Source organism: Panthera leo, chromosome B4 (assembly GCF_018350215.1).
Source record: "Panthera leo isolate Ple1 chromosome B4, P.leo_Ple1_pat1.1, whole genome shotgun sequence".
NCBI classification, from domain to species: Eukaryota; Metazoa; Chordata; class Mammalia; order Carnivora; family Felidae; genus Panthera; species Panthera leo.
In genome coordinates, this window is record NC_056685.1 from 30331872 (window position 1) to 30359477 (window position 27606).

The following is a 27606-nucleotide window of genomic DNA, read 5'->3' on the forward strand; positions in this document are numbered from 1 at the left end:
CATTCTGAGCAAATCTATAAAAGGAACAAGGTGTGTACATTTAATATGCTCCTGTCAGAGCCCTACAGCAAAGGGTAGTGGTAAGATTAATTTAATTACCAAACTCTCATCATCTTAAAATAAGTATGGGCATGTTTCTAGTTCTGGAAAGACAAAAATGTTTCATGAAAGAAGGACAAGAGAGAACTCCTGACTTGGACAGCACTGCGGCCCTGGCCACAGCCCTCGAAGATCCTCAGCCATTAAAGAAAGGGGATATCAGTTAGCCAATGTCGCTTCGCTTTCTGCCACCTCCCAAACCGCAGGTAAGAGGAGGCATTTGTTTGAGGCACCCCTAAGCTAGGGAGCCATGCAGTCTGTAAATATGAATAGCTTTTATTCAGATGAAAGTTGATGTTCTGGAGTTGCTTCAAAAGAAGACAGTCAACATGGTTTTGTTTGAGAAACAAATGGCCACTAGGAGTCTTTCTTCTATATGGTATTGCTTGCTTTTGTTTCTTGTTATTTACTGATTGACAGGAGAAAAGTTGATTTTTTTTTTTTACCCCCAAAAATTTCTTTATTCATGTTTTCCATGAAAATCTTCCAAAGACACTTTACCTTATCTCCCACTCAGGAGACCATCTCCAGCCTTTTAAAATCCAGTCTTTGATGTCTGCCCCTACCACTACTATATTTCTAAAATAGCCAAAAGCAGCATTGGGCTATGGAGACTTGCAGCTCCTTAGGGGTGCCCCCAGGGTCCAGTCCATACTGGAGACCCAACCTTGAGGTGCTGCCACAACCTTAGGTCTTGTGCTCCCTCCTGGTTACAATGTTCCTTCTTCCTTATCCTAGTTGTTATTTTTTTTTTTTTTTAATTTCTTAATGTTTATTCATTTTTGAGAGACAGAGTTTGAGCAGGGGAGGGGCAGAGAGACAGGGAGACACAGAATCTGAACCAGGCTCCAGGCCCTGAGCTGTCAGCACAGAGCCTGATGCGGGGCTCAAACCCATGAACCATGAGATCATGACCTAAGCCGAAGTCAGACGTTTAACCGACTGAGCCACCCAGGTGCCCCAGTTGTTAATTATTTCTAAAGTAAGAAATTTACAGACTTGAAATAAAGTGAGGCCACATTTTAAAAAGCATGAACACATAGCCTACTTCTTAATTTTAAAAATATCAAGTTAGATACATCTATATGTGATAGATATTACAGTTTTTAAAAATAATTTTAAAAAATAAAAATAAATTTCTTGTGGTTAGACTATTTCTCTAAAAAACAATATTTCTGTATAGAATAAATATTTGGAGAGCATCATCTTATTGGACATACAGCTCTTCCTCAGTCAACTGTGACAATAATAATAAAGGGTGCAGTTCTGTGCTGTGGGAAAGGCAAAGTAAACCAAAAAGTGCAATATGTTCCTGGCAGAGATTTGCTTTGAAACATGACCTTACATAATTGCAAAAGAGAGAAATACTTTCCCATAATTCTTTAGAAACCTACCTCATCTGAATGGTTGATTTAAAATTAAGAAACAATAGATTTTTCTAATTCGAATCCTACTTCTTAAAATAAATAAGTTCTTCCAACAGGGCATGTGGCAGTGTGGTGAAGGGTAAAACAACGAATGGACCATGCAGAATTTCGGTTCTTTTTTTATGTTTATTTATTTTTGAGAGAGACAAAGAGAGCAAGCAGGGGAAAGGCAGGGAAAGAGGGAGACACAGAATCCGAAGCAGGCTCCAGGGTCTGAGCTGTCAGCACAGAGCCTGACGTGGGACTTGAACCCACGAACCATGAAACCATGACCTGAGCTGAAGTCAGATGCTTAACAGACTGAACAACCCAGGTGCCCTCAGAGTTTCAGTTCTGTTATGCTTGATCAGGAGTCACTTCCTGAAACTTTCTGATCCAGCTATCGCCACTTACCAGGTGAGATTCAACAACTGACTTCTCACAGACTGAGAAAATTTCACAATAATAATAAGGAGAAAAAAGCTTCTCTTGAGAGATTCTGAATGTTGTGAATACTGAATTCAAGTCACAGCATTTACACCTTTTTAAAGAATCTTCTTAAGGGATTTACCTTTCCAGCCTCGACCCTTCTGGCAATTTTTTTCTAAGGAGAATTGCAATAAGCAAGAAGGTTATTTTTTTTTTTCCAGATCCTAGGGACAAAATAAATATGGTATATGTGATGTACAACAGGATGGGAGGAAAAGAGCGAGGAACCCCACATTGCCCTGCTCCAGACCCCTCTGCAAATACACCCCTATAAGATTACTGTAGCAGGCAAGGCAAAAAGGCAGAGTTTACTCCAAAAGCGATTCTAGGCTTACAAAACAAACAAGCACTGCAAAAAATCACAGCCCTTTAATTTTCATGATGAAATATGAACATTCCATTGTCTCTCTGTTTAGCATACAGCAAAGACTTATTTGTTAATGAGTTCTGTTTGTGAAGGAGATTTTGTATGCAATTTAGAAAAAAAAAAAATGTGAAAACCCCACAAATAGAAGAACCATCATTTCAACATTAATATAATTCTCTTTCCCACCCATTTCTCACAATCATGTACTCTTGATATATTTAATCTTTTGCAATGGTTCCCATAGCAACTCCTCCTGGTAGTGGCTGAGCTGAAGGCTACTGGAGTCTTGAAACCCAGCCCTGCCCTGGGCACGTTTTTTTGTTTTTCTTTTTTTTTTTTTTTTCTTTTCTCTCTCTCTCTCTCTTTCTCTTTTCATTTATTTGTTTATATTAAACCTTGGATATCTTAGAACTGTCCTTGTGTTGGCCATCAGAATCCTGTCAGAGATGAGAACATAAGGCCTTTTAAGGACAAAAGATATGTTATTTTTGTTGTGTTTCATTTTTTGGTTTTCAAAGCAGAGGCCCTGATTCTTTTAAATCTGCTCTCCATCACCACTTGCAAATTTCCTAACAGCACTTCCAAACAGGAGGAGAGGCTCCTCAAAGAGGCATTAATTAAAATGCATCCCTAAAGAGTGAAAACATCACCTCTGCTCTGCCCTCAGTTCTAGGGTGACCAGGAAAACAAGATGCTGAAAATCCTGTATAAAAATTCATGGGGTGACACAAGCCGGGTGTGCAATGGCAGCATTGGGACTGCATAATGCTCAAGAATTCAAATGGTAGGACATACTTCTCATTTCCTTCCTGCAATTTGTTTCTCTGCCCCCAGATAATACCAGCTCTGAGGAGTGGGCTTGGGGACTTGAAAATCAAATATTATTATTAATCACTGTAATTACTTTTCTTGGCCCAACTGTGGGGCTGGAAGCAAATGAAATTCTCTTGAGTGCTGTCTTAACTGAAACATGTTGCTGAGCCATGATTACCTCATCCTTAGTCATCTTAAACTAGAAAGAGTGTTACTGCAAAAAAATTTCTTCTAAAATATAACTGAGCCTGCTTATTTACATACGCAACTTATAAAAGACACAGCACTTTTTCCTAAAGATGAAGATAAGTCTTGCCCCTGACTCCCAAATGTCCAAAAGATGTCAAGTCAATAAAATGAGTTTAAAAGTTACTTAGACACCTCTGCGGGAGAATACATTTCTGTTTACCAGTCGAGCAAGATTAAAAGTTCAAAGTTAATAATACTTAAGCATCTTGTTTGAAATTAGAACAATGATACTTCTAATAACTTAGTGGTAAATTCTCTTTTCTGATAAATGTACATCTGGGCCTTAATCGTTGCAAAACTCTGTAGGGTGCCATTCACATTGGAAAAGTCGTGGTATTTATTACGACCATTCTCCAGCAGATGGAATTAAAGAATTTTGATCTGAAACAAACCAAAAACAGCATATTATGACAATTTTCTGTGAGTGGAAGGTAAAAAATCCTGAGGAAAGTATACCTTTTTCTAATTTACACAGAAGCAAATACTAACTATATTAAACGCATTCCATTTAAAGCCATCAATATGGGCTACAGTGCATACCACAATATTTTGACTGAGATTTATGATCAGATGAAACTATTAGTTATTTTTGTGCTATACTCAACAATGATTTGAAATTGTTTAAATTTTTCAACCAGCAGATTTACTATTAGCCAGTCAAGTTTCAGACCACATGAATGCAGTATTTTGACCATTTATTAAAATGTCACTGTGACTTAGCCTTATGGGTGGCACAAAACCCAAACTTTCATTTTGTGGTCTAGTTTAGACACCCTGCATTCTTATGTAATTTGGGGCACATCCTTACCCATCCAGCCTAGTTTCTTCACCTAAAAAAAATTCTTACAGAATTCCTAAGATCTCGAATATATAATTGCATTGTAGTTAAAGACACACAGCCTTAAAAAAAATAAAAAGACTTGTATTTTATAGGACAAATGGTAGCATATGAAACACTCAAATCAGTCAAACACCATTTTTTTGGGGGGGGATATATATTGAGGTATAACTGACATATAATAAACTGCACATAATTAAAGTGCACAATTTGATAAGTTTTGATTTATGTAATACCCATCATCACCACAATCAAGGTAATGAACGTATCCATGACCCAGATAAATTCCTCATGTTCCTTTGTCATCCCTTCTTCCTGTCCTACCCCTCCTCCATCCCCATACCAATTCCCAGGCAAACACTGATCTGCTTTATTTCACTATAGAATTGCCCATATTTTCTAGAATTTTATATAAATACAATTACATAATATGAACTCTTTTTTTCATCGAGCTTTTTTCACTCAGAATAATTGTTTTTTCTATTTCCATGAGAAACTCATTACTAGAAATGTTGGATTTAAATCCATGAAGACCACCATGTGTCTTAAGACATCTGAAATATACCCTCATTGATTATTAACAATGTATTTTCTGTTGATTTTCAGAAACACAATATCAGAATTGTCTGAATTTTAATAAAGAACAATATTATGGGACCACCTGGGTGACTCAGTTGGTTGAGCCTCCAACTCAATTTCGGCCTCAGGTCATGATCTCAAGGTGGTGAGATTGAGCCCCATGTTGAGCTTCACACGGAGGGTGGCGCCTGCTTAGGATACTTTCCCTCTCTCCCTCTCTCTCTGCCCCTGCCCTGCTCACACACACTCTAAATAAATAAATAAATAAATAAGAACCATATTATGAAATCAAGTGAGAAGACCTCAACTACTAGAAGGTAAGGACTCTTAGATTTCTTCTGTCTCTAATGCCTTAGTATTTGTTTTACTTAACAAGCAATAGTCACTGTTTTTTTAATTAAGATTTAAAAAATCTTGGGGTGCCTGGGTGGCTCAGTCTGTTAAGCGTCTGACTTCAGCTCAGGTCATGATCTCGCGGTCTGTGAGTTCGAGCCCCTATCGGCTCTGGGCTGATGGCTCAGAGCCTGGAGCCTGCTTCCGATTCTGTGTCTCCCTCTCTCTCTGCCCCTCCCCCGTTCATGCTCTGTCTCTCTCTGTCTCAAAAATAAATAAACGTTAAAAAAATAAATAAATAAATAAATAAATAAATAAATAAATAAATAAAAATCTTTAATTCCAGTGTGGTTAACATACAGTGTGATATTTGTTTCAGGTGTATATAGTGATTCAACGATTCCATACATTACTCAGTGCTCATAATGCTAAGTGTACCCTTAATTTTCTTCACCTGTTTCACCATCCCCTACCCACCTCCCTCTGGTAATCATCGGTTTGTTCTTTATAATTGAGAGTCTGTTTCTTGGTTTGTCTCTCTCTTTCTTTCTCTTTTTTTTTCCTTTGCACATTTGTTTTGTTTCTTAAATTCCACATATGAGTGAAATCATATAGTGTTTATCTTTTCACGTAGCATAATTCTCTCTAGCTCCATCCACATGGTTGCAAATGGCAAAATTTCATTCTTTTTTGTGGCTGAATAATATTCCATTATATATATAATATTCCATATATATATATATTCCACGTCTTCATATATATGTAATATTCCACTTATTCATATATATATATATATATATATATATATATATATATATATATATCACTTCTTCTTTATCCATTCATCTATCAATGGATACTTGGGCTTTCCATAATTTGGCTATTGTAAATAATGCTGTAATAAACATTGGGGTGCATGTGTCCTTTTGAATTAGTGTTTTGTATTTTTTTTAATGTTTGTTTATTTTTGAGAGAGAGAGAGGAGGGACAGAGAGAGGGAGAGACCAAGGATCCAAAGTAGGCTCTGTGCTGACAGCATGGAGTCCAGTGCAGGCTCAAACTCATGAACCATGAGATCATGACCTGAGCCGAAGTGGGACACTTAACCAACTGAGCCACCCAGATGTGCCAGTGTTTTTGTATGTTTTGGGTAAATACCCAGTAGTGTGATTACTAAATCATAGGGAAGTTCTATTTTTAACTTTTTGGGAATCTCCCTACTGTTTTCCACAGTGGCTGCACCAGTTTGCATTCTCACCAATAGTGCATGAGTGTTCTTTTTTCTCTATATTCTCACCAACACTTGTTATTTCTTGTGTTTTTTGACTTTACTCATTCTGACAGGTGTGAGTGATATCTCATTATGGTGTTGATTTGAATTTCTTTGATGATGAGTGATGTTGAGCATCTTTTCTTGTGTCCATTGGCCATCTGGATGTCTTTGGAGAAATATTTGTTCATGTCTTCTGCCCATTTTCAATTGGATTATTTGTTTCTTTGGGTGTTGAGTTGTGTCAGTTCTTTGTATATTTTGGATATAACCCTTTAATGGATATGTCATTTGTAAATATCTTCTCCCATTCAGTTTTGATTGTTTTCTTTGCTGTGAAGGCTTTTATTTTGATGTAGTACAAATAGTTTATTTTTAATTTCTCTTGCCTCAGGAGACATATCTAGGAAAATGTTGCTACTGTTGATGTCAAAGAAGTTACTGCTTATTTTTTATGATTCTTATGATTTCTAGGTTTCACATTTATGTCTTTAATCCATTTTGAATTTATTTCTGTGTATGATGTAAGAAAGTGGTCCAGTTTCTTTTTTTTTTTTTTTTTTTTTTTTTTGCATGTAGCTGTACAGTTTTCCTAGCACCATTTGTCGAAGAGACTATCTTTTCCTCATTGGATATTCTTTCCTGCTTTGTCGAAGATCAATTGTGGGTTTATTTCTGAGTTTTCTATTCTGTTCTATTGACTTATGTGTCTTTTTTTGTGCCAGGAATATACCGTTTTGATTACTATAGCTTTATAATATAACTTGAAGTCTGGAATTGTGATGCCTCCAGCTTTGTTTTTCTTTGTCAAAGTTGCTTTGGCTATTTGGGGTCTTTTGTGGTTCCATACAAATTTCAGGATTGTTTGTTACAGTTTTGTGAAAATGATGTTAGTATTTTGGTAGGGATTGCATTAAATCTGCAGAGTGCTTTGGATAGTATTGAAATTTTAACAATATTTGTTTTTCCAACCTATTAGTATGGAATGTCTTCCCATTTCTGTGTGTCATCTTCAATTTCTTTCATCAATGTTCTATAGTTTTCAGAGTACAGGTCTTTCACCTCTTGGACTAAGTTTATTCCTACATATTACTTTTTGGTGCAGTTGTAAATGGGATTGTCTTCTTAATTTCTCTTTCTGCTGCTTCATTATTAGAGTATAAAACTGCAACAGATTTCTGTACACTGATTTTGTATCCTATGACTGTACCAAATTCATTTATCAGTTCTAGTAGTTTTTTGGCAGAGTCTTTAGGGTTTTATATCAGTCCCTGGTAGGTTTTGGTGGAGTCTGCATATAGTGAAAGTTTTACTTCTTTACTAATTTGGATGCCTTTTGTTTCTTTTTGTTGTTTGATTGCTGTGGTCAGGATTTCCAGTATTATATTGAATAAAATTGTTGGGAATTTACATCCTTGTCTTGTTTCTTAGTATGATGTTTGCTGTGGGTTTTCATATAAGGTCTTTATTATGTTGAGGTATATTCCCTATAAACCTACTTTGTTGGGAATCATGAATGGATGATGTACTCTGTCGGATGCTTTTTATCTGATCTTTGGAAATGATCATATGGCTTTTACCCTTTCTCATAATGATGTCATGTATCACCTTGATTGATTTGCAAATATTGAATCATCCTTACAGCTCAGGAATAAATCCCACTTGATCATGGTGAATGAGTTTACTTAATGTACTGTTGGACTCAGTTTGCTAGTATTTTGTTGAGGATTTTTGCATATATGTTCATCAGAGATATTGACCTGTAGTTCTTTTTTTGTGGTGTCTTTATTTGGTTTTGGTGTCAATGTAATTCTGTCCTCATAGAATAAATTTGGAAGTTTTTCTTCCCCTTCTATTTTTTTTGGAGTAGTTTGAGACTAGCTATTAACTCTTCTTTAAATGTTTGGTGGAATTTACCTTTGAAGCTGTCTAGTCCTGGACTTTTGTTTGTTGGGAGTTTTTGGTACTTATTCAGTTTCATCACTAGTAATCAGTCTGTTCAAAGTTTCTATTTCTCCCTCCTTCAGTTTTGGTTGGTTTTTTTGTTTCTAGGAATTTACCCATTTCTTCTAAGTTGTCCAAATCATTGGCTTATAATTTTTTATAATATTCTCTTACAATTGTTTGTATTTCTGTGGTGTTGGTTGTTCTTTCTCCTCTCATTTGTGACTTTTAGTCCTCTTTTACTTTTTCTTTTTCTTTCTTTTTTTTATGAGCCTGGCTAGAGATTTATCAATTTTATTGATCTTTTCAAATAACCAGCTCCTGGTTTCATTGATCTGTTCCATTGTGTTTTGGGTTGTTTTTTTGTTTTGTTTTTTTTTTTGTTGTTATTGTTGCCATTGTTGTTTTTTGTTTCTTTGGGTTTTTTGGGTTTTTTATTTTATTTTTTTTGTTTTGTTTTCTTTTTGTTTGTTTTATTTCAGTTTCTATATCATTTATTTCTGCTCTAATCTTTATTTTATTCCTTCTGCTGGTTTGGGATTTCATTTGTTCTTTTTCTTTCCTTTAGATATAAAATTAGGTTGTTTATTTGTGACTTTTCATGCTTCCTGAGGTAGACCTGTATTGGCATAAACTTCCTTCTTAGAACAGCTTATGCTGGGGCGCCTGGGTGGGTCAGTTGGTTAAGGGTCCAACTTTGGCCCAGGTCATGATCTCACAGTTCATGAGTTCGAGCCCTCTGTTGGGCTCTGTGCTGACAGCTCAGAGCCTGGAGCCTGCTTCGGATTCTGTGTGTCTCTCTCTCTGCTTCTCCCCCTACCCCCTCTCTCTCTCAAAAATAAATAAACGTTAAAAAAAAATAAGAACAGCTTGTGCTGCATCCCAAAGATTTTGGATCACTGTGTTTTCATTTCCATTTGTTTACATGTAATTTTTTTTTTTCTTCTTTGACTTCTTGGCTGACCCATTCATTGTTTAGTAGCATATTTAACCTCCAGGAATTTGTGCCTTTTCTTGATTTTTATTTGTAGTTGATTTCTAGTTTCATAGCCTTGCCATCAGAAAAGATGCATGGTATGACTTCAATTTTTTGAATTTATTGAGATCAATATCTAATCTATTTTGGAGAATGTTCTTTGGGGTGGAATGTTCTGAATATATGTTAAATCCATCTGGTCCAGTGTGTCATTCAAAGCCACTGTTTCCTTCTTGATTTTGTTTGGATGATCTGTCCATGGGTATAAATGGGGTGTTAAATCCCCTTTTATTATTGAATTATTATAGATTGGTTCCTTTATGCTTGTTATTAACTGTTTTATGCATTTGAGTGCTTTCATATTGGGTGCATAAATATTTACAATTGTTATATCTTCTTGTTGGATTGTACCCTCTGTTATTATATAGTCTCCTTCCTTGTCTCTGTTAAAAATCTTTGCTTTAAAGTCTATTTTGTCCAACATAAGTATTTCGGCATAATTATATTGAGTTTTATCCATGTTCTTACAAATATTGATCATCTGGTTTTTTTTTTTTATTGCTGAGCAGTATTTGATTTCATGGAGATTCTAGAGTTTATTTATTCATTAACCTGTTGAACATTGCAGTTGTTTCTAGTTTGAGATTATTACAAATAAAGCTCTAGGAACATTTGTGTATAAATCTTTGTCTGACATATATTTTCATTTCTAGGAGTGGCTGAATCATCTAGAGTAAGTGTATCTTTAACTTCTTAGGAAACTGACAGATTTTTTCCAAAAGTGTTGTATGCACCTACATTCCCACCAGCAGAATTGAGAGCTCCAATTGCTCCACGTCTTTGTCAACATTGGTATCATCAGTCTCTTTACTTTTGGACATGCTAATCAGTGTGTTGTGAAATGTCATTGTGGTTTTAATTTTCATTTCCTTATGTTCAGCATATTTCCATGAGCTTACCTACCACCCATATATCTCCTTTGGTGAAATGTCTATTCACAATTTTTCTTCATTTTGTTTTTGGCATTTTATCCTCTTATCATTGAGTCTTGAAGCTTCTTATATTCCAAATATAAGTTCCTTAGCTGATTTGTGATTTACAAATATTTTTCCTATCGATGGCTGTCTTTGCATTCTCTTTGCAGCTCTTTTAAAGAGCAGAGCTCTAATGGGGTGCCTGAGTGGCTCAGTTGGTTAAGCATCCAACTTTGGCTCAGGTCATAATCTCATAGTTTGTGAGTTCGAGCCCCACATCAGACTCTGTGAAGACAGCTTGGAGCCTGGAGCCTACTTCAGACTCTGTGTCTCCTTCTGTCTCTTCCCTTCCCCTGTTTGCTCGCTCTCTCTCTCTCTCTCTCTCTCTGTCTTTCTCAAAAATAAATAAACATTAAAAAGCAGAGTTCTTAAGTTTATGAAATCTAATTTTTCAAACTACTTTCTTGTATGGATTACATTTTTTATATCATATGTAAGAAATTTTTGCCTGACCAAACATCACAAAGATTTTCTTCTATGAATATAATAGTTTTCTTATAGAAGTTCCATGTTTTTATGTTTTATATTTAAGTTATATGATCCATTTAGTGTTGATTTTTGTAAATGATGCAAGATGTGAACTTGTTCATCTTTGCACATATGGTTGTCCAATTGCTCCAGTAAAATTAGTTTGAAAGACTATCCTTGTTTTCACTGAATTGCCTTTGCAATCTTGTCAGAACTTCATTGACCATATATGTATGGTTCTGTTTATGTACACTCCTCAAGATTTGTCTATTTTTTGATATTTTTTTAAATTTATATCCCAACTTGTTATCATATAGTGCAATAATGATTTTAGAAGTAGAATCCAGTGAGTCATCCCTTACATATAACACCCAGTGCTCATATCAATAAATGTTCTCCTTTATGCCCCATGCCCATTTAGCCCATCCCCCCACCCACAACCCCTCCAGCAACCCTCAGTTTGTTCTCTATATTTAAGAGTCTCTTATACTTTGTCCCTCTCCCTGCTTTATATTATTTTTGCTTCCCTTCCCTTATGTTCATCTATTTTGTATCTTAAATTCCACATATGAGTGAATTCATATGATATTTGTCTTTCTCTGACTGACTCATTTCGCTTGGCATAATACACTCTAGTTCCATCCATGTCATTGCAAACGGCAAGATTTCATTCTTTTTGATTGCCGAGTAATATTCCACTGTGTGTGTGTGTGTGTGTGTGTGTGTGTGTGTGTGTATATATATATATATATATATATATATATATATATGCCACATCTTCTTTATCCATTCACAAGATTTGTCTATTTATCTTTGCAGTTCTATCAGGTTTTTTCCCTATAATTTGAAATTCTGTTATTAAATGGATTAATACTTACAATGGGTGTATTCTATAATGAATTGACCCTGTTATCATTATGAAATGACCTTCTATATCACTACTAATATCCTTTACTTTAAAAATGCTTTGGCTGGGGCGCCTGGGTGGCGCAGTCGGTTAAGCGTCCGACTTCAGCCAGGTCACGATCTCGCGGTCCGTGAGTTCGAGCCCCGCGTCAGGCTCTGGGCTGATGGCTCGGAGCCTGGAGCCTGTTTCCGATTCTGTGTCTCCCTCTCTCTCTGCCCCTCCCCCGTTCATGCTCTGTCTCTCTCTGTCCCAAAAATAAATAAAAAACGTTGAAAAAAAAAAAATTTAAAAAAAAAAATAAAAATGCTTTGGCTGATATTAATATAGCCATTGAAACTTTCTTATGATTAGTGTTAGTGTGATATATCTTTTTCCATACTATTACTTTTAACATAATTGTGTCTTTATAGTTAAACTGTATTTCTTTCATGCAGTATGTAGTGATTCTTATTTTTTGTTTGTATTTTTGTGTTTTTTTTTTTGTTGTTGTGTTTTGTTTTGTTTCTCCATCCAACAATTTCTGCCTTTTAATTGGAGTGTTAGGCCATTGTGTTTTAATGTAATTACAGATATTGTTAAATTATGTCTACCATCTCATTATTTATTTTTATTTGTCCCATCTACTTCTTCCTCCTTTGTCCCTTTTTCTTTGTTTCCTTTTTGATTCAGTATTTTAAAAATCTACTCATTTATTTAAGAACTATTAATTGAAATCTACTCTGTGTCAGGCATTACTCTAGGCTCTGGAAATACAACAGTGAGTAAAAGAGAAGAAATCCCTGCCCTCTGAGACCTCTTCTTCAGCTGGAGAGATAACAAGGTGACCAGCATGGCTGGACAAGATGTGCAAGGAGAGAGTGTACAAAACTGAAGAGTTTCAATCAAGGGTCAGATCACATAGGGCCTTATATCATGATAGGGTATTTGGATTTTATTTTCGTTGTGATGACAAGCTACTGACAGGTTTTGAGCATGAAAGTAACATGATCCTGTTTACATTTTAAAATAATCACTCTGGCTGCCATTTGGCAAAGCTAGAGTAGAAGCAGGAGGTATAATTAGGAGGCTATTGCAGTTTTCCAAGAGAGAGAAGGATGGCTTCGAGGAGGATAAAGTTGTTCAGATGGTGAGTGGTTGGATTCTGCCTATATTTTTAAGGTAAAACTGACAGAACTTCCTGAGCAATTGGATTGGGGAAAGGAAAAAGAGAAACCAGGGATGATTTCTAGGGTTTTATCTTAACAACTACATGAAAGCTGGTGCCGTTTGCTGCAGACGATTAGGTTTTGTTCTGGACATAGTAAGTTTGAGATGTTTATTAGATATTCAAATGGAGAGATCAAGTAGGAAGTTGGATAGGAGCCTGGAAGATGAGGTGGAAGATCATGCTAGAGACGAATTTTTCAGTCACCAGTGGGCTTGTGCAAACTTTTAAGAAAATGTTTCAATTGTGATACTCCAGGGGGTAAAATTCACGTTCTTCTGCTGCAAATACGGTATGATTCTTTGCACTCAAGTCCAACACACAGACTCTGTTAGTGACGGTTCTTTTGATCACATGCAACAGAAACCAACTCTGGATAGCTACAGCAAAAAAGGGTATTAATTGAAAGAGATTTTTCAATACAGTCTCAGAATCTAAGGAATATTAAAAACTATGACACAGAAAAGGCAGCAACCAAAGCCAGACCAATGATCTCTGTGATAAAAGTTTGAGGCATTATTATTAATAAAACTCAGGTCCAATGGCTTTAGGCCCAGTAGAGTCATTGCAATGCTCTAAAAAGCCAGGAGAAGGGCCATCTATTCTCCATCTGTCAGAAAGAGGGATTGAAGAAATTCTTGCTACTCAAAGCATGGTTCTTGGATCAGAGCTTTTTGGAAAGCAGAATATTAGGTCCCACCCAAGACCTAATCGATCACAATTTGCATTGCAACAAGACCATCAAGCGATTAAAATACATGTTAATGATTAGGAAACACTGAACTAAATGATCTTCCAGCCATAAAATTCTCTGATTGTCTGAATTGGGCGTACGTGTTCATACAGTAGCTATATCATGGAAGGTCTTTTGGATTCTTATCCAATATAACTTTAGAATTCCTTGTTAATTTGTTCATAGTGTTTTTTAGTGCTTTCTGTGTAGCTTTCTTGTTAGTTGCTCTGAGTATATATGACATATCTACGTTATGCTCATCTATTCATGCCAACATTTTTATCTACTTCCAGTGAAGTTTAGAAAATTTAGGTCCCTTGAGCTTCCTTGCTTTTAAATATTATTATCTTAAGTATCAGATGACGTTACAGTTTTTGTTTAAGTCATCATATTTGATTTCTTTTTTTTAATTTTTTTTAACATTTATTTATTTTTGAGACAGGGAGAGACAGAGCATGAACAGGGGAGGGTCAGAGAGAGGGTGACACAGAATCTGAAACAGGCTCCAGGCTCCAAGCTGTCAGCACAGAGCCCGACGCGGGGCTCACAGACCGCGAGATCATGACCTGAGCCGAAGTCGGCCGCTTAACCGACTGAGCCACCCAGGCGCCCCAAATTTGATTTCTAAAATTCATGAACAGAAGGATGGTATATTGTATGGCCATCTATTTCTGTCCTTCCCATTGTTCTTGCTGATGATTCCAAATTTTTTTTTATCATTTCCTTTTTGTTTACAGAACTTCCTTTAGTTATTCCTTAAGGGTAGGCCTGCTAGTGACAAATTATTTTAGTTTTTCTTCATCTGAGAATATCTTTATTGCCCTTTCATTCCTGAAGGATAGTTTCACCCACAGAATAATCATGGTTGACAGTTCATTTTTTTCAACACTTGAAAAATGTTGGACTGCTTTTTTCTGGCCTCTATGTTTTCAGATTAGAAATCAACTGTCATTCAAATTGCCATTTCCCTTGTAGGTAGTGTTTTGTTTCTTTCTGCTTGTTTTCAAGATTTTTTTCTTTGTTTTTAGCTTTCCAAAATTTAATTATGATATCCCTTAATGTGGATTTTTTTTTTTTTTACTTTATCCTGTTTGCAGTTTGCTCAACTTCTTGAATCTGTAGGTTTATTTCTTTTGCCACAACTTTTAGCCATTATTTCATGGCATACTCTTTTGGTCATACTTGCTTTTTCTTCTCCGTCATATCCACTCTACTATTGATCTTGTCCAACTAGTTTTTGTTTCTCTTTTTGCATTATTTAGCTCTACATTTTTCATTTAGCTCTTTTTTTAATCACTTTAATTTTTTTTTTTTGCTGAGATTTTTTATTTTTTCATTTGTTTCCAGAGAATTTATAATACTTTGGTGAAGCATTTTTATGACGACTATCTTAAAATCCTGGCGCTTTGTATGTAGGTGATTTTTTTCTTTTATCTTGGACATTTTGACTTTTATGTTAGCAGACTCTGGGCCTTATTTAGATCTTTTATGATGGCAGGCAGTCATCATATTTAGGTTTAGCACACAGGCCCTGGCCTGATTGTGTAATCTATGGTTCCAAAGGCAACTTAATTTTCAGAGCCATAAGGTTCTATTTTGTCTGCTGTTTTCTACTGGTACTGCTTAGAATGATGGGGTATAGTTTACCCAAACCCACTATAGTTTATCTAGCGTGTCTGGGAGGGAGAAAGGGATTACCTGTCCAGGAGAACAAGGAGACTTCCTAAACCAAGTCCTTATTGTGGTGGGTCCCCTTTCATAGTGCCACCCAGCCACTCAGTGTCTTTGGTGGAAGGTGAGAGGGAGTCTCTGGCTTAGAGAGGAATAAGAATGCCTCCTGGGCTAGCCACTTTTTGCAGTGGGATCTCCCTTGCTAATGCCTTCCAGCATCTTTGGTTAGAGAATGGAGGCTTGGGTCCCCAGTGAGGAAGGTGAGCACTTCCCCTGAACACTTATCATTAGCAGGGCTCTCAGTTAATCTTCTTTGCTGGTGTTCTGAGCTTGCCTATTGTTGCTGGCAGGATTCTCACTAAGTCTAGGAGATGAATGAGCCTTCCTATAGCTACTTACCTGAAGTTGTGGTTCAGAAAAATGCCAAGCCTGAGTCCACTTCTTCTGTTAGGCAGGACGATTGTAAGATACCTCGATGCTACTTTTCCTGTAGCCCTTAGGTCCCTAATCAGTTGCCTTCCTTTTTCTGCCATTCAGAGTTCTCCTTTGTTTGCTTCTTACATTGTCTCCAGGGTTTATATTTGTACCTAAGAGGGACAAAAGAGTCTATATCATTTTGCCTGGACCAGAAGTCTTTGAATTGTGTATTTTTTAATTGATTCTATTTACCCCCCCGTTTTCTTATTAGTTATAACTCTCTGCAGCATTATTTTTGTAATTATTTTAGAGCTCATAGTATAGCACACATACATCTTAGTCTACCCTTCCCATGTAGTATAACCTTACAACAGTATACTTCCATTTCTCCCTCCCAGCCTTCATGCTATTGCCATCATACATTTCATTCCTACATATGACATACACCCCACAATACACTGTTATTGCTTTAAGCAATTGATTATCTTTTCAAAAGATATAAATTATAAGAAAAATCTTTAGTATCCAAAAAGTTGCCATTTCCTGGGCTCCTTATTTCTTTGTGTGGATACAGATCTCCATTCGGAGTCACTTTCTTCTGCTTAACAAACTTCATCATTTCTTGTAGTGTAGGTGTGTTGCTAATAAATGTTTTTACCTTTAACTGTCTGAATAAGTTTTTATGTGCCTTTATCTTGCAAAGATGTTGTCTTCACTGGTGAAGACTCTAAGTTGAGTTCTGGTCTTTGAGAATTTTAAAGATGTTACCCCACTGTCCTCTCATTTGCTTTGTTTCTGGGGAGAAAACTGCTTTTCTTTGTTCTTTGCATTTAATGTGTCTTTCTGCTCTTACTGTTTTTTAATATATTCTCTTTTTTAATGTTTTTTTTTACTTTTGAGAGTGAGAGAGAGAGAGAGAGACAGCATGCACACGAGCAGAAGAGGGGTGGGGGGGGGGGGGGGACACGTACTGACAGCAGAGAGCCCGATGAGCTCAAACTCATGAACCATGAGATCATGACCTGAGCCGAAGTCAGACTCTTAACTGACTGATCCACCTGGTGCTCCTAGTATATTCTCTTTATCACTGGTTTTAAAATATTTGATTATGATGGAACTTGGTGTTGTTTTCTTCATGTTTCTTGTTTTTTTTTTTAAGTTTATTTATTTATTTTTTAGAGAGAGAGAGCATGAGTGGGGTAGGGGCAAAGAGAGAGGGAGAGAGGGCATCCCAAGCAGGCTGCACTCTCTGCACTCAGTCTGACACAGGGCTCAATCACACGACTGCAAGATCATGACCTGAGCTGAAATCAAGAGTCAGATACTTAACTGACTGAGCCACCCAGGTGTCCCCGTGTTTCTTGTTTTTAAAGTTGCTTGGATCCATTTGCTTATGTTTTTCATCAAGTTTGGAAATATTTTGGCCATTATTTCTACAAACAACATTTCTGTGCTACACCAATTACACAATATTAGACCTACTAAAATTGTCCCAGAGCTCATTAATGGTCTCATTTTTTTCTTTCACTGTTTTCTCTTTGTTTCATTTTAAATAGTTTCTACTGCTTTGTTTCCATGCGTACTAATCTTTTATTATGCAATGTCTAATCTGCTGCTTGCCATATCCTGTGTATTTTCATCTCACACATGTAAGCTTCATCTCTAGAAGTTTGATTTGGTTGTTTTTAAAAATATTTTTGGGGCACCTGGGTAGCTCAGTCAGTTAAGCATCCGACTTCGGTTCAGGTCATGATCTCAAGGTCTGTGAGTTCAAGCCCCACATCAGGCTATTTGCTGACAGCTCAGAGCCTGGAGCTTGCTTCAGATTCTGTGTCTCCTTCCCTCTCTGCCCCTCCCATGCTCATGCTCTGTCTCTCTGTCTTTCAAAATAATAAACATTAAAAAATTTTTCAAAATATTTTCTATACCTCTACTTAATACATTCATTCTCTAGTTTTTGATCACATTAAATAGAGTTATGATAACCATTTTAATATCCTTGTCTACTAATTCTATCATCTTTATTAATTCTGAGTCCATTTTGATTTTTATCTTCTTTATATTTTGTACCACACTGTTTTGTTTTGTTTTTCCTAATGCCTGGTAATTTATGATTGGATACCAGATATTGTAATTCTTACCTTATTGGCTGCAAAACTTTTCTATAATCTTATAAATTGTCTTTTTTTTTCCTGGGATGTGGTCAAATTGGAAATAGTTTGGTTCTCTTGGGTATTGCTTTTAAGCATTGTTAGGCAGAACCAGTGGAGCGTTATGTCCAGGGAGAATTTTCCTCACTACTTAGACAATACCCTTCTGAATACTCTACTCAATGAACCATAAATTATGAGGTTTTCCACTCTGACTGCTGGGAATGGGCATTATTGTAGGCCCTAATTGAGCTCTGTGCATTTTTCATTCACATCCTTTTGACTAGATCTTCACCAAGCATGGGTAGTTTCTTCATGGACATGCACTGATCACTATTCAACTGGATACTTTTGGAGAACATGAAGCAGCTCTCCAGAGCTCTTTCTCTGCAACTCTCTTCTCTGACACTCTGTCCTATTAAATCCAACCCCCTCAATCTTCCTATGCTTCTAGGCCCCCCTTACTTAACTCAGAGAGTCTACTAGGCTCAGGTGTGGCTTCTCTTCCTTGCATCATAGCCTGGAAACTTTCTCCACACAATAAGCTAGGTCATTTTGGGATTCATCTTATTTGTTTCCTATGTTTCAATTGTCTCTTTTATTACCTGATGGCCTGATGTCCAATGTCTCATGAACTTTTCTTTTATATATTCTTATGTAGAAAAGTAACTAGAAATGAACAAGAGTAACTGGGAGGATAATATTTAGGAGGTATGTCCAGTAAGACTAGGATGGTACAGTAATGATGGGGAGAAGTGGATAGATTTGAGAGATATTTAGGATGTAGAACAACAATATTTGGTGACTGATGGTCTGTGCAGGAATGGCAGAGGAGGGAGAAAAAAGTGTTACCAGGTGCCACTGTATGTGTGGTGCCACTAACTCACTGATGCAGGGAACTCTGGAGGGGGAGCTGTTTTGGCGTGAAATAAATTCAGTTTGGAAAATGTTCAACTTTATTGTGCTGGCAAGAGTGTTTATGAAATGAGGAGGAACCTATTAAAATATAAAGTTAAGAGAAGAAATAGTGAAAAGGAAACTAGATTATAAAAAATAGAAGTAGAAGAAAAGAATAATTATCATGCCATTCTATGGGACTTTATGGATCATTTCTACTTTTATTTGTAAGGGCCACTAACTTGACAATTAGAAATGTAGAAGTTTCCCAATACTACATTATATGCTAACTAACTTGAATTTAAATAATATCTTGGAAGAAAAAAAAAGAAACATAGAAGTTTCACTGACAATACTATTTCTAATATGTCAGTAAAAAATAAAAATGTCTTCAACTTCTGGTTTTAGAAGAATGTTAAAGATGTATATTAATAAGGATATTTCATAATGAATTCCTTACATGTTGTTACTTTTACATAACTGAAAAATCTGGATTCTCACCCTCAGGTTTTTGTGTAATAAACTGCCAAATTCTATCAAGAAAACACTGACTTCAAATGTGGATGGCAAACTGATGTCTGGAGAGGGGAAAGCATTGAGCCATATTGACAAAGCAAGGTATGAGAATTCATCTCAGCACTCAGAGAAAATGGTGGGCTTGGTTGTAACATATCAAAGAGAGAAAAAGGAATCTTATGGTATAAACTGAGAATTTCCAAATAGGTGAAAAATAATTATTTATACAGAATTCCTTACAAAATATTCACTCCACTAATAGTAATAATAAAACTAACATTCCTAATTCTAAAATCAGAAGTTGAAACCATTTTCATTTTTTATTGACATGTTAAAAGCAGACAGAATTGTTTCAGGCTGCGTCTAAATGATCTGATTATGAGCCAACATCATAAGTGCAGACAGTTTTAGGCAGGAATAGCAAACACCTGCTGAACTCACCATCATGTTTAATATTGTACTGAATTTTGAGATATAAGATCACAGTTTAAGTACTTGTCTAACAAAGCAGCATCAGGCTTAAGACACTGACCTTTATTTGTCTAAAACACATAGAACACTCTCTCTCCCGTCAAAGAGCGTAGCTGTCAAATGCTCTGTGCGCAGCCACTAAACACTTCCAAGATTGCAAGTTGAGGCATGGATATTAAGTATACATTTAATCAGCTGGAGAAGGTGAGAAGAAGCATTACACTGACTAATTTCAGTAGTAACTGTAATGGGCTCTTAATTATATTTAGTGTCTGGTAGATTCATTCAGTTGCTGATTGCAAGACATAGTGGCAAATATTGAGCAGTTTACTTCCCTTTCTAGATGGTGCACATTTTAAAAAGAAATCCACATTCTCAAATCACGTTACTGTGGGTGTAAATTGGGAAACATCTTTGGAGGGCAATTTGGCAACACCTATGAAAACTAAAGTGTGCTTATATTCCCTTTGACCAACCAATCTGAATATGAAACTTTAGTCTAGAGATAATTTCACATGAGTGCACAAAGTATGAACAAAGATAGTCATTGCAGAATGGAGGACAATACCAAATATTAGCAACAGCCTAAATGTTCATCAGCAGGAAATTGGCTGGATAAATTATGGCATTTCCATTCAATAAAGTGCAGCTATAAAAATGAGACAGTACCTCTATATAAACTGATTTTGAACATTTTCTGAGATACATAGGTATGTGCAGAAAATCAAATAGAGAGCAGTGTGTAATACACTACTATTTGCATAAAGGAGGAGGAGTGAGTGTAAATACTCTGCATATATACATGTATGTTTGTTGAAAGTTTACACAAGAAGTGAGTAATCATGGTTGTCCATGGAAAGAAGTGGAAATGGGAAATGGAGGGACAAGGATGGGGAAAGCTTTACTTTACATGTGTATCCATATATTCTTTATATGCTTTGAATATTTTACTATGTAATATATAAACTATTGAAAAATTAAAAATTAAAAATCCATCAAATATTTAAAATTACATCAAAATCCATTATAAATTTTAACATAGCTTCAGGAAAAAAAAAATGCTTGCTAGAAGATAGAGTAGAGGTACTTAAGAATGCACCAAATCCTGTTAAAATGGCATATTTAAAGGAAATTAGAAGTTTCTGATAAAACTAATGATCACTAAAAAGAAGTTGGAAATATAGAAACGAAGGAGTTAGGATATTTTCCTTGCTGGGCACATTAGCTTCAAATTCTGAGGGAAAAATTATGATAGCTTCCTGACAAGGAAAGACAAACCTGAAAGTCATTCTTCTTCTGTTGCACAGCTCAGACCCTCTGGTTAGCCAACATTTTATCAATAAACAGGTTGGCCTAACCAATAAGAGAAGGAGAATCAAGAAAATGAGAAAGGAAACAATGTGAAATGAAATTGTACATGCACAAAGGAGTATGTTTACTGGAATAAAATATTTTACCAGAATAATACCAGTCTATTTTAAAAATATTTTGTTGATTTTTCTATGAAATGAACTATAACTATCTATCAAAAATGACCTTCATTTGCATTATGTTTAAGTTTGTGGAAGAAGTTAGGGTATACACAGTGTATGCGATAAAATAGATTATGGGTGTAGCCACCCCTAAACATCCATACAAAGTTTTGTAGCCAAGGGGAAGAATATCTAGGCTACAGAGTGTACTTCTTTGTTAATTTTATTTGAAGATATAAAATCTAAACTTATAATTATTGTTTTGCATTTATAAATATTAGAAACTTTGTTAAAACTTCACTTTATATCTTGTAAAATATTTTTTTTAGTGATCCTGTCTTTCCATGTCTTAATGTATCAAGGGAGTGTTTTGTTTTGTTTTGTTTTGTTTTTAATTAGACCAAAAACATGGTGTTTTGTTTTCCCTTTTTGGCCACTTTTAACAATTATAAGCTGATGGACTAAAAGACCTGAGGAGAGTAGCCATCAGTTAAAGAAGCAAATCACCAGATTGAGGACATACTTCAAACATCAAATTGGCCTGGTCATGAATTGTCAGGGAGAAAAGTCACTTCTCAGATCAACAATTGTCTTCATCATAGTTTGATCAAATTCCACAGTTGTTGGATATTTTCTTGGGCAGATTCCACTCTGGTAGAACTTAACTCACTCTAAATGCAACTTGTGAGAAGATTAAAAGCATATGCTCTGTAACACTCACAGGTGGCTGCATCTTGAAGAATGGATGCTGATGCCAAAGACAAACAGCAATTTCCATGGAAGAAACACAAGGACAGAAGAAAAGGAAAAGCAAGACAAAATAAAAGGAGAGCATACATCAGATGATAAAAAATGTTCATATCTCCTGTCGGAACAAAGTCCTTTCCTTCTTGCCCTCTTCCCAGCCCCGACAAGGATAGCTCTCCTGCAGACCACAGACTCAAGTCCCCCTTCCAGTCACCTAATAAAAACCATTCTTGGGACGCCTGGGTGGCTCAGTTGGTTTGGCATCAGACTCTTGATTTCGGCTCAGGTCATGATCCTAGAGTTGTGGGTTGGAGCCCCATGTTGGGCTCCATGCTGAGTGGGGAACCTGCTGGAGATTCACTCTCTCTCATTCTGCCCCTCTCCCCAACTCATGCTCTGTCTCTAAAAAATAAATAAATAAATAAATAAATAAATAAATAAATAAATAAAAAGAAACAGTCTTTACCACTTTGCTCCCCTTTTGGGTATGTCTCAAGCATTCTACCCTGATCTTGAGAAATTCTTCACCCCACCTGGTAGCCATTTATGGAACATCTCCATACATGTGGTTTGTAAGACAGAAGATGAGTAATACCTGATTCATCATCAAGCTCACTGTCGAGTAAATGTTTCGCAGCTCTTGACTCTGAAGCTAGAGCTCAATAAAGTTGAGCAGGCTTCAACACAATCATCTTTACTCAAAGGTCCTACCTGTTCTACTAACTAGCACTTTGACAAACTGCTACACTGAAGGATCTCCTCTTACTTTAGTTATTTTTTTTTTCTGTTCACAGATTTTCGGCAGCCCCAATTAGGGGGTATTTGTGTTGCTTTCTGTGATTCAACTAGGAAATGCTTTATCAGTGACATGAGGAATTAGAAGTATTCTTGCAAAACTCTCTCAGCCCTACAGTTGCATAAATGTATGACTCTGTCTATTGGGTAATGTCAGAGTGAAGCCATACTAAATTAATCATTCATTGATTCTACAACATATTTATTGAGTGTTTACTACATGTCAGATGCTGAACAAGGCCCTACAGATAAAAATGTGAATAAAAAATAGATCCAGCATTAAAACTGCAAATGACATTGAATATGAGTTGAATGTTGAATGGAACTAACGGGTATAGAAAGAAGATCATGTAAGTAAATAACTGGCTAAAATAAGGATGACTATTGCTATGGCAGACATATGCCTTCAATGGTGGAGTAGCGCAAATGGAAGGAAACCTAAGACTCAGGATCAGGGAAGACTTCTGGGAGCAGGTGGATCTTAAGAGAAATCATGTAGGACATATGTGAGTCCATCACAGAAGAGAGGGCAGATAACAGAGCAATCAGAAGTAGTGTGCCTGTTCTAGAGAGAACAGAACAATGTGACCAGTTTGTCCCCTGCTTTGCCCCCCTTTTAACACACAGCCTGCCATATCCTATGCCATCAGTGGACACTGGTTGAATAAATAAATGTATGATGAATAATGTAGTTGTTTCATATATCTGTAACTTAGTCAAAGAGCAGGGGAATGTTAAAGGATAAGGATTTTTTAATAATAAGAAAGTCATAAAGGGACCTACACATCTCTTGGAAAGAATTTGTAGTTTATTCTACAGGCAACAAGAACCTATAAAGAATTATCTGCCGAAACAGACATGGCAACATTCATCATCATTTTTCCTAAGCATTAAATGCCACATAGTGCCTGCTCTTGCTTCAGTCCTCAAGACTAGGTATGACAGCCCCTGGATGTATAGCTCTCAGGCACTACTGTGCTGGCACATCCTTGTTTAATGGAATCTTTCTGGAAGGAAACTCAAAAGAATGAGTATCAGACCATATGGGTTGGTACTGAGTGCAGACATATTCTCGATATAATACCTTGGGAAAGGAGAGGCATGGGGTCTGGGATTTTACCTTATGCACAAGCCAATCAGCTTATTACTATGTCATGGATGTTCACAGAAAGCACTTTCCTGGGTCAAAGACACTAGACCTTATTACAGCACAGCAAGTAGCATTAGTACCATGTATTTTCATTGGTTCCCTTGCCTCCCTAAGTCTCATGGACCCTGATGGATACTGTACACACGGCAAGATACTTTATAACACAGCTGAGGGACACAGTTTGGAGAACTCAACCAGCCTGCTCACTGTCTGGTGAAAGATGTAACCTTATGACTTAAGGTTGCCAGCCTCACATGCAACACTGAGCACTGGCCCAGTTAAAGAGCCATTAGAGTCTTCTGTCCAGCAGGATGTGTCAGAGCACGAGAAACCCAAGAATGGTGGTCTTTCTTTTCAGGAGACATACATTTCACACCTTGGGGGAAAAATGAAAACAATTTAACTAAAATTAGTAATTTGGGGTTTTCTTATACCTTCTGTAGGTATCCCTCTCTTCAATGACAGGCTGAGGGAGCAGCACAGTCTGCTGTGTATTTTGTTCTTCTTGACTTAGTAACAGTAACAGCATAACATGTTGTATTTATGGAGCACTGTGCATGTACCTCATGTGAATCATCTCATTTACTCTTCAAGCCCCATGTGATAAGTTCCATTGACTATCATTCCCATTTCACAGACAGGGCAAGTGAGGTACAGAGGTGCTAAGTGCTTGTCTAAGGTCACTTACATAGCAGAGCTGGGTTTTTAGTGAAAATCTGACTAATGGAAGTCTATCCAGAAGCTAGAAAGAAAAGTGTACACTTCAATATTATAATTTTTTTATAGATCTTAAAAGACCTGGCCAGCGACTAAAGGAGATTAGTAGCATGCATGATGTCTGGCAGAAAGGGAGCAGACTAATGATTCATGACTCCAGGGTCACAGAAATCCCAAAGAGGATGTTATTTGGACATAGCAAAAACTCCTTCAAATCAGGTACCACCTCCTTCAGGGCATATGAGACCATATTAAATTTAATTTTAATTAATTATGTTTTGAATTTATTTTTCAGTCAGTAATTATTATTAATCATAATAATGATTATTGCCATTAAGTCTTTATTTTTTTAATGTTTATTTTTTGAGAGAGAGAGAGTCAGAGTGCAAGCAAGGGAGGGGCAGCAAGAAAGGGAGACACAGAATCCCAAGCAGGATCCAGGCTCCAAGCTGTCAGCACGGAGCCTGGAACGGGTCTTGAATGCAAGATCATGGCCTGAACTGAAGTCAGAAGCTTAACCAACTGAACCACCCAGGAGCCCCACCATTAATGCTTTAAACTCTAAACAAAATGTAATCCATTTATTCAGGAGTTAGATTTGGTTGTGCAATGGCATAAATTTCAAGCCCTTCTGTAAAATATGAAGAAATGTGCCTTTAGCATTCTGTGTAAAACTGTTTGGTTAAATATATGTGTATGAGAAAAAAAAAAGATTTATCCCTAAATAAAATCAAAGTTCTTAAAGGAAAAAAAAAAATGAGAGCCCACTCATTGTTTGGAAAATATTCTAAAGTACCAAATTGTTATTTCAGGACCTGTAAGCACATATTTCTGGTTCTGTTAATTTTAATGCATTTAGTCCTATAACTAACAAAACAAAACAAAACAAAACAAAACCTTCTCTTTAAGTAACCAAGGTGGTCCTGAGGATATTCATGCTTTTGCCACATAGGAATTGCAAGTCAAGTTCTCATGCTGGAGAACTCAGGGTGGTGAGTAGGATAGAGATTCTCAGAATGGAGAGATGAGAACCACAGGTGGATGAAAAAGTCTAATTTTGTTAGAGGTTATGTTCAAGGAATATGCTGAACACATCTCACAATAAAGATGTGCCTCAACCAGGGACGTGACTATCTAGGCCTACCTGTGACTAGGGCCTGGCCTGAGTGAGCTTCTCATGAGGACAGTTCACAGGTGAGGGTGGTTTGACCACTGTGAGACAAGAGGCATTCCTCAAACGATTGTGCATTACCTAGGACAGGAATCAGATTCATTATCAAAAATGGGATTGGGGAGCCTAGGTGGCTCAGTCAGCTAAGTGTCCGACTTCCACTCAGGTCATGATCTTACGGTTTGTGAGTTCAAGCCTCCCATTGGGCTCTATGCTGACAGCTCAGAGCCTACGGCCTGTTTCAGATTCTGTGTCTCCCTCTCTCTCTGCCCCTCCCCTCCTTCTCTCAAATAAATAAATATTTTTAAAAATGGGAATGGTGTGAAGACAGGGAAGTAGCAGCTTGGTGCTTCTCTATTCAGGGGTGAAGCGGAGGGTTATAAAAGGATCTTGGGGACAGCAACAGAGTAAGACGGTATAAAATGTCCATTGCATGGGTTCAGCACCTGTGTATCTGGGTGTCTTTCAAGGGCTAAGCAGTTCTCCTCCCAATACGAGTGCCTAAAAACCAGAAACACCATACTTGGCAAAATAGAAAGACCCAAAGCAGGAAAACATGAAAGACAGAGGGAGACAGATTTTTAAAAGGCTGCTCACCAAGGTTCTCAGTTTCCACACCTAACCCACTGGATTTGTCATCATTTATAACTTTTTTTAAATGAAACTCTGTACCACTGCGTTTGGGAGGACAAAGTGTGTGCCCTGGAGGGGAGGATAAGAGGCACTGTCTACTACATGTACTTCAAGAGGTTATGCTCAGGGTGCCTGGGTGGCTCAGTCAGCTGAGCATCTGACTCTTGATTTTGGCTCAGGTTGTGATCTCAAAATTCATGAGATCCAGCCTCTGGTCAGGCTTTGCACTGACAGCATGGAGCCCGCTTGAGATCCTCTCTCTCCCTCTCACTCTTTCCCTCTCTCTCTCTGCCCCTCCCCTGCTCATGCACACTCTGTCTCCTTCTCTCTCTCTCTCTCTCTCTCTCTCTCTCAAAATAAGTAAATAAACAATAAAAAAAATAGGTTATGCTCAGTGACAAAGATCTGATTCCAACTAAAGAAGGCTTCTCCAGGAAGGGTGTAACCAAAACCTTGAGTACACATACAGTTGTTTAGGCACTGAGATACATGAAGGTCAAAAAGGACACACATGTATCTACTGATATCCAATCATGTGAAATCTTTGGAAAGAACTTCCTCATCTCAGGTGAAGCCACCATGCTATCCTATCACTTCTTCACCACCCCACCTTAATTGTGAAACCCTTCTTGTCTGGATTCTTCATTCAATCTCCTTTATAGTTCCCTGGTTTCTTAGGTGAGGACCTTGACAGTCTCGAGTTACTTTAGAAGTACCATTGTAAAATCACAGGGAACAAAGCTAGCATATGAGGCCATGTAGATCTTTGGGGGAATTTTTAGTTGCTTCCTTGTCTTTCTTTCTTTCTTTCTTTTGTTCTTTTTCTTTTTTTTTCTTTTGAGAGAGAGGGAGAAAGCATGAGCAAGGAAGGGGCAGAGAGAGAGGAAGAGATGATGGAATCCCAAGCAGTCTCCACACCCCACCAGATGCAGGGCTCAATCCCACATCAGTGAGATCATGACCTGAGCCGAAATCAAGAGTCAAACACTTAACCGACTGAGCCACCCAGGTGCCCCTAGTGGCTTTCTTTTCTCTTTTTCTTTTTTCTTTTCTTTTCTTTTCTTTTCTTTTCTTTTTTGTTTACATTTCA

At 37.0% G+C, this 27606-nt stretch overlaps 1 long non-coding RNA gene across 1 annotated transcript; it reads right to left on the reverse strand.

The window, feature by feature from the left end:
• Positions 1-2714: 2714 nt before the first annotated feature.
• On the reverse strand, positions 2715-25959 carry LOC122225526. The gene is made up of 3 exons (XR_006205228.1): positions 25857-25959; positions 15780-15967; positions 2715-3804 (listed from the first exon to the last, which is right to left on the reverse strand). It is a non-coding gene; the product is annotated as an uncharacterized LOC122225526 (long non-coding RNA).
• Between the last annotated feature and the right edge of the window lie 1647 nt (positions 25960-27606).